We start from the raw sequence: 8628 nt of genomic DNA, 5'->3' as shown, positions 1-8628 counted from the left end.
CAGGGTCCTCTGAACAAGCCTCAGGTCTGGCTTCTTGGTCAGAGGGGAGCCTGCTTCTCCCTCTCCTCCCCACTCATGCTCTCTTTTTCTATCCCTGACTTTCTCTCTCTATATATAAGAGAAGTTGACAATTTTTGTTTCACATGAGAGAACGGTCTGGGACCAAGGTTAGGGAAACTTTTCACATGTTGGTGGATCCAGTTGGAGAATTGTTGAAAGAAACTGACAAACAATTGAGTACTGTTTTCTTTGGGGACTCAAATTTTGTAAGCACTCATTGCAGACCACATTGATGCTATGGCTTCTGTTTCTGCCTTTATATTCTACCAACATGAAAGAATTCATATAATTTCTCTCTCCATGGAGAAATTTATTGTCCTTTGGTATTTAGTTCACCTCCTGGCCGAAAAAGTTAGCAATGTAATAAAACATATGAAAATATAACTTTGTGGATTATTCAGCTTTTTCTGTTATCAGGATGGGAGCAGTGTTTGCTTGGAAATTTCAACTGCTTAAGCAGACACAAAACACATAATTCTTTCTTTTTTTTTTTTTAATCTGAGCACTAGTTCTATTGTCGGCTTTTATAATCTAATGTATTTATTCATGTTTCATCAACTTTACCCACATTTGACGATATTTATTTTATTTTAATAAAACCTGCATTATCATTTTTAGATTTTTCTTTAAAATCTGCAAACGATTCTTTATACTTCATTTTTTTCTTTTTTTAATTTAAATTCAATTAGCCTACATATACTACAATATTACTTTCAGATGTGGTATTCAATAATTCATCAGTTCCATATAACACCCAATGATCATCAAATCATGTCCCCCCTTAATGCCCATCATTCAATTACCCCATCCCCCATCCACCTCCCCTCCAGCAACCCTGTTTGTTTCCTACAGTTAAGAGTCTCTCATGGTTTTTCTTCCTCTCTAATGACTTTCCATTCAGTTTTCCCTCCCTTCTCCTATGATCCTCTGCTTTTCTTATATTCCACATATGAGTGAAACTATATGATGATTGTCTTTCTCTGATCGACTTATTTCACTCAGCATAATGCTTTCCAGTGCCATCCACATTGATGTAAATGGTAAGTATTCATACTTTTTGATGGTTGAGTAATATTCTATATATCACATATTCCTTATCTGTACATCTGTTGATGGACATCAAGCTCTTTCTACAGCTTGGCTATTGTGGACATTGCTGCTACAAACATTGGGTTGTAGGTGCTCCTTTGGATAGATACATTTGTACCTTTGGGGTAAATAACAATAGTGCAATTCCTCAGTCTTGGGGTAGCTCTTTTTTTTTTTAAAGATTTTATTTATTTGACAGAGATAGAGACAGCCAGCGAGAGAGGGAACACTAGCAGGGGTAGTGGGAGAGGAAGAAGCAGGCTCATAGCAGAGGAACCTGATGTGGGGCTCAATCCCATAATGCCGGGATCACGCCCTGAGCCGAAGGCAGACGCTTAACCACTGTGCCACCCAGGCGCCCCTGGGGTAGCTCTTTTTTTAAATTCTCAAGGAACATCCATACTGTTTTCCAGAGTGGCTGTATCAGCTTGCATTCCCACCAACAGTGTAAGAGGGTTCCCCTTTCTCCACATCCTCATGAACATTTGTTGTTTCCTATTTTATTCATTTTAGCATTCTGGCTGGTGTGAGGTGGTATCTCATTATGGTTTTGATTTGTATTTCCCTTATAACAAGTGATGTTGAGCATTTTTTCATGTGTCTGTTGGCCACTTGAAATTCTTCTTTAGAGAAATGTTTATGTTTTCTACCTGTTTTTGAGGGGGTTATTTGGTTTTCGGTGTTAAGTTTGAGAAGTTCTTTATAAATCTTGGATACTAGCTCTTTACCTGATATGTCATTTGCAAATATCTTCTCTCATTTTGTACATTGCCTTTTAGTTTTGTTGACTGTTGCCTATGCTGCACAAAAGCTTTTGATCTTGATGAAGTTCCAATAGTTCCTTTTTTGTTTGTTTGTTTCCCTTGCATTTGGAGATGTGTCTAGCAAGTTGCTGGGGCCAATGTCAAAAAGTTGCTGCCTGCGTTCTACTCTAGGATTTTGATGGTTTCCTGTCTCACATTTATGTCTTTCATCCATTTTGAGTTTATTTTTTGGTATGGTGTAAGGAAATGGTCCAGTTTCATTCTTCTACATGTGGCTGTCCAATTTTCCCAGCACCATTTATTGAAGAGACTATCCTTTTCCATTGGATATTTTTTCTTGCTTTGCCAAAGATTAGTTGACCCAATAGTTGTGGGTTAATTCTGGTTTTTCTATTCTGTTCCATTGAACTATGTGTCTTTTTTTGTGCCAGCACCATACTATCTTGATGATTACAGCTTTGTAATAGTGTGAAGTTCAGCACTGTGATGCCACCAGCTTTGGTTTTCTTTTTGAACCTTCCTTTGGCTTTTTTTTTTCCTGGATCCATATAAATTTTACAATTATTTGTTTGAGTTCTTTGAAGAATTTTGATGGTATTTTGATAGGGATTGCATTGAATGTGTAGATTGCTCTGGGGAGCATAGACTTTTTTTATAATAATATTTTTCATTTTATTATGTTAGTCATCATACAGTACATCCTTGGTTTTTGATGTAAAGTTCGATGATTCATTAGTTGCGTATAACACCAAGTGCAGTATGCAATACGTGCCCTCCTTACTACCCATCACCAGCCTATCCCATTCCCCCACCCCCTCCCTTCTGAAGCCCTCAGTTTGTCTTAGTGTCCATAGTCTCTCATGTTTCATTCCCCCTTCTGATTACTTCTAATTGTCTTTCTCTGTTTGACTTATTTCACTTAGCATTATCTCCTCCAGTGCCATTCATGTTGCAGCAAATGTTGAGAAATCATTCTTTTTGATGGCTGAGTAATATTCTATTTTATATATGGACTACAACTTCTTAATCCAGTCATCTGTTGAAGGGCATCTCGGCTCCTTCCACAATTTAGCTATTGTGGACAATGCTGCTATTAACATTGGCGTGCATATGACCCTTCTCTTCACTACATCTGTATCTTTTGGGTAAATACCCAGTAGCATAGACTTTTAAACAATTTTTATTCCTCCAATCCATGAGCATGGGATATTTTTCCATTTATTTTTCTTTTTCTCAATTCCTTTCATAAGTATTCTGTAGCTTTTAGAGTACTAATTCTTTACCTCTTTAGTTAGGTTTATTCCTAAGTATCTTAAGGTTTTTGATGGAACCGAAAGTGGGATCTAGTCCTTAATTTCTCTTTCTTTTATCTCATTATTAGTGTATAGAAATGTAACTGATTTCTGTGTGTTGACTTTATATTCTGTCATGTTGCTGAATTCCTGTAGGATTTTCAGCAATTTGGGGGTGAAGCCTTTTGGTTTTTCCACATAAAGTATCATGTTATCTATGAAGAGTGAGAGTTTGTCTTCTTTGTCAATTCGAATGCCTTTATTTCTTGTTGTTGTCTGATTGCTGAGGTTAGGACGGTGTTGAACAATGGTGGTGAGAGCGGAGATCTCTGTTGTGGTTCTGACATTAGAGGAAAAGTTCTCAGTTTTTCCCCATTGAGAATAATATTCACTGTGCGCTTTTTATAGATGGCTTTTATCATTTTGAGGTATGTTCCCTCTATCCCTACACTGTGGAGAGTTTTAATCAAGAATGCTGCATTTTGTGAAAGGCCTTTTCTGGATCAATTGAGAGGATCATATGGTTCCTGTCCTTTCTTTTATTGTGATGTATCATGTTNTGTATCATGTTGATTGGTTTGCAAATGTTGAACCAGGCTTGTGCCCAGGAATAAATGCCACTTGGTCATGGTGAATAATCCTTCTAATGTACTGTTGGATCCTATTGGCCAGTATCTTGGTGAGAATTTTGGCATCCATGTTCATTAGGGTTATTTGTCTTGTTTGGGGATCAAGGTAATGCTGGTCGCATAGAATGAGTATGGAAGTTTTCCTTCCATTTCTATTTTTTTGAAACAGCTTCAGAAGACTAGGTATTAGTTTTCTCTAAACGTTTGGTCAAATTCCACTGGGAAGCTTCTGGCTCTGGACTCTTGTTTGTTGGGAGATTTTTGATTACTGATTCACTTCTATTGCTGGTTATGGATCTGCTCAGATTTTCTATTTCTTCCTGTTTCAGTTTCGGTAGTTTATATATCCCTAGGAATGCATTCATTCCTTCCAGATAGCCTAATTTGGTGGCACATAGTCGCTCATAATATGTTCTTGTAATTGTTTATATTTCTTTGGTGTTGGTTGTGATCTTTCCACTTCCATTCACGATTTTATAATTTGGGTCCTTTCCTTTTCTTTTTGGTATATCTGGCCAGGGGTTTATCAATCTTATTAATTCTTTCAAAGAACCAGCTTTTATTTTCATTGATCCATTCTACTGTTTTTCTATTTTTATTTCATTGATTTGTGCTCTAATCTTTATTAATTCTCTTCTTCTGCTGGGTTTAGTCGTATTTACTGTTTTTTTCTCCAGCTCCTTTAGGTGTAAGTTTAGCTCCTTTTGTGTATTTGAGAACTTTTTTGCTTTTTGAGAAAGGTTTGTATTGCTATATAATTCCTTCTTAGAACTGCCTTTATTGCATTCCAAAGGTTTTGAACAGTTGTGTTTTCATTATTATTTGTTTCGTGTTTTTTTTTTTTCAATCTTCTTTAATTTCTTTGTTGACCCGTTCGTTCTGTAGTAGGATGCTCTTTAACCTCCACATATTTGAGTTCCTTCCAAATTTCTTCTTGTGATTGAGTTCATGTTTCAAAGCATTGTGGTCTGAAAATATGCAGAGAATAATCCCAATCTTTTGGTAATGGTTGAGACCTGATTTGTGACCCATGATATGACGTATTCTGGAGAGTGTTCTATGTGCACCTGAGACGAATGTGTATTCTGTTGCTTTAGGATGAAATGCTCTCTATATGTGGTCCAGTGTGTCATTCAGAGCCCTTGTTTCCTTGTTGATGATATTCTGCTTAGATGATCTGTCCATTTCTGTGGGTGGGGTGTTGAAGTCTCCTACTTTTAATGTATTATATCAATGTGTTTCTTTAATTTTGTGATTAATTAGTTTATATAATTGGCTGCTCCCAAGTTAGGAACATAAATATTTATACTTCCTAGTTCTTGTTGAATAGACCATTTAATTATGATATAGTGTCCCTCTTCATCCCTTACTTGGGCTTTTGGTTTAAAATATAATTTGTCTGATATGAGGATTGCTACCCCAGCTTTCTTTTGATGTCCATTAACATGATAAATGGTTCTCCACACCCTCACTCTCAATCTGGAAGTGACTTTAGGTCTAAAATGAGGATCTTGTAGACAGAATATTGATGGGTCTTGCTTTTGTATCCAATCTGATACCCTATGTTTTTCAATTGGAGCTTTTAGACCATTTACATTCAAACAACTATCGACAGATTCGAATTTAGTCCAATTGTATTACTTGTAAAGTCCCTGTTTCTGTAGATAGTCTCTGTTTCATTCTAGTGTATGTTAATTTGGAGCTCTCTTTTCGTTTACAGGATTTTCTTTAACATTTTTGCAGGGTTAGTTTAGTGATCACAGATTCTTTTAATTTCTATTTGTCCTGGAAGCTCTTTATCTCTCCTTCCATTATGAATGTCAACCTTGCTTGATAACATATTATTGGCTGCATGTTTTTTTTTTTTTTCATTTACTGCCCTGAATATATCATACAAGCCCTTTCTGATATGCCAGGTCTCTGTGGATGGGTCTGCTGCCAGACAAATGCTACTATGCATGTTGTTTAAGGAGTTCTTGTCTTGAGCTGCTTTCAGGATGTTCTCTTTATCTCTGAAATTTAGAAAGTTTGCTATTATATTCAAGGTCTTGATCTATTTTTATTGATTTTGGGAAGGGTCCTCTCTGCCTCTTGGACTTGAATTGCTGTTCCCTTCCCCAGACTAAGGCAGTTCTCAGCTATGATTTGCTCAAATATGCCTTCTGCCCCTCTCTCTTTCTTCTTGCTCTACAACCCCAATAATTCTAATATTGTTTTGTTTTATGGTATCACTTATTTCCCACAGCCTTCCCTCATGGACCCTTAATTGTTTTTTCTTTTCATCAGCTTTCTTCCCATCATCTTTTCTTCTATGTAAGTCACTCTCCCTTCTGCTTCATTTACCCTAGCTGTTAGAGCATCCATTTTAGACAGCATGTCCATTATAGCACTTTTAATTTCGGCCTGATTAGATTTTATCTGTGTGCTAAAAGATACTCTAATGTCCTTTTTGCTTTTTTCAAGCCCAACTAGTAACCTTATAATTGTTATCCTGAATTCCAGCTCTGACATTTTACTTATATCCATATTGATTACATTGGTGGCAGAGTATTATCTCTGATTCTTTTGTTGTGAATTCCTCCTTCTAGTCATTTTGCCAAGAGAAGAATGGAATAACAAAAGAACAAAATAAAAAATATCCACCAAGACCCAAGCAAAATACACAGAAGACAAATCCAAAAAGGTCAGAAACCAAAAAGGAGAAGAAAAAGAAAGAGACAGAGAGAGAGAGAAAATAATCTCCCAGGTGAACAAAACAGGGTGATCTTCTTGGTCCTGGGTATATTTTGGTCTCTTTGTTAGAAGACACTAAATCTCAAATTTCTAAAGATGTATGTATACAAAAATAAAATTGAATATAGTGAAAGGAAGCCAAAAATGAAGAATATATCCATAAAATGTAAATGTCAAAGTGAAAATTAAAACAAGACTTAAAAACAAAGAGTTGATAAAATAAGAAACTAGTTGAAAAGAAAAAAAGAAAGAAAACAGGAAAAATAAAAATTTTAAATGAAAGTCCAAAGACTCATGCTAAAAAATCTCTAATTCTATATACTATTTTCCCCTAGCACAGGAGTTTTTCAGTTTTAAGTCATCTATAAACTTGGTATTTGCCTGAAGATCCTGCTGGCTTTTTGGGGGAGGACCCTGTTGCACTGATTCTCAGGTGCCTTTGCCTGGGTGGAGATGCACCACCCTTGCCAGGGGTCTGGGATCAGTGTAAGCTGCTCTGGGTTGCTTTATGTGGCTTTTGTTCCCTGAAGGCTTTCAGGCCACTTTAGAGGATGAATAAAAGTAAAAAATGGCAGTGCCCCCATCTCCATCCCCACAGCTAAACAATCACAGCCCCTACTCTTTAGTGCACTTTCAGGGAAAGGCAGTCAATCCCTTTTATGTGTGCAAAACTCCTCAGACTCCTGTGGTGCACACCTGCACCAATAGTCCCAGGGGAGGGAGAAGTGTCTTACTGAATCCCTGCCTCTTGCTGGGCTCCTGCTCTGGGATCATTTGCCCAATCAAGCATGCACTTGTGCTGCTTCTCCTGAGGGATGATGGAGTTGGATCTCGCATAGGTTGTCACTTGCTGGGACACTGCTTAGAAAGTGGTCACCCAATAATGTCAGTTTTAAGGTTTATGGCAATGCCTAGTTGAGAGGCCTCTCCAGGGCTCACTAATTGTAGCCAGCTTCCCACTCCAATGCTTGGGGACTCTGCGATGTTCAGGCATGACTGTTCTTTCCATGGCCCCAGGGATCTTGATACCACACTGTTCCACCTAGGGTTCTGCCCTGCTTAGCCACCTGAGCACCTTTCAGGCAGGGATGTCCCTCACATCTGCAAACTTCTAAAAGTTATAATTTTGAGCTCTGCTGTTATATCACTTTCTGATAGCCAGCTTACTGAGACTCCCTCCCCCTGTGGTATATCTTCCAATATATATCCCCTTAATTTCATGTCTTTGCACCTCCTACCTTGCAAAAAGTGATCACTTTTCTATTTTTAGAGTTGCAGCATTTTTTTTTAATCTCATGTTGAATTCACAGGTGTTCAGAATGATATGATAGATATCTAGCTGAATTCAAGGGACCAGATGAAACACAGGTCCCCTACTCTTGCATCATCTTCCCTCCTTCCTTTGATTCTTTATACTTCAGTTCAAGATTCAAAGATTCAAAGTATTTTCTAATTTTACTTACACTCTGTGTTTTGAGTTAAGCAAAACATGGTATTTTTTTCCTATACATAAGAGGGATTTGGGACTATTACTTTTTTATTTATTATATAACATAGAAGGTTTCATGCTGAATCAATAAGATTTTGATATTCACAATTGTTTGGTTCACACTTAAAATAATCTGTATTGTAAGGAGGTTGGTGCTGCACATGATCATTGTATATGTATGTCATGTAAACATGACATCATTTTTTTTTCTCTTCTTTATTTTTACTATTTTCTTTTAACACACAGTAGTAGGCTGAATAATGACATCTAAATATATCAATTCTTAATCCTCAAAATATATAAATCTTTAAAAATAGTGAAATTTTATATGGCAAAAGGGACTTCACAAATGTAATAAAATAAAAAAGTATCTGGAGATGAGGAGAGCTTGGATAATGAGGTTGGGCTAATGTTACAAATTTCTTATAAGAGTCAAACAGCAAGAGTGAGAGTCTGTCAGAGGCAATGCAATGATGGAAACAGAAAGATTTGGATATGCTATACTGATGACCTTAACAATCAAAAAAAGTGTTATGCATTGAGGGATGCTAGGAATGGCACTCTAGATGCTG

This window comes from Ailuropoda melanoleuca, unplaced genomic scaffold (genome assembly GCF_002007445.2).
Source record: "Ailuropoda melanoleuca isolate Jingjing unplaced genomic scaffold, ASM200744v2 unplaced-scaffold7480, whole genome shotgun sequence".
NCBI lineage: Eukaryota > Metazoa > Chordata > Mammalia > Carnivora > Ursidae > Ailuropoda > Ailuropoda melanoleuca.
The sequence above is the reverse complement of the archived record's forward strand: the minus strand, read 5'-3'. Positions refer to the sequence as shown.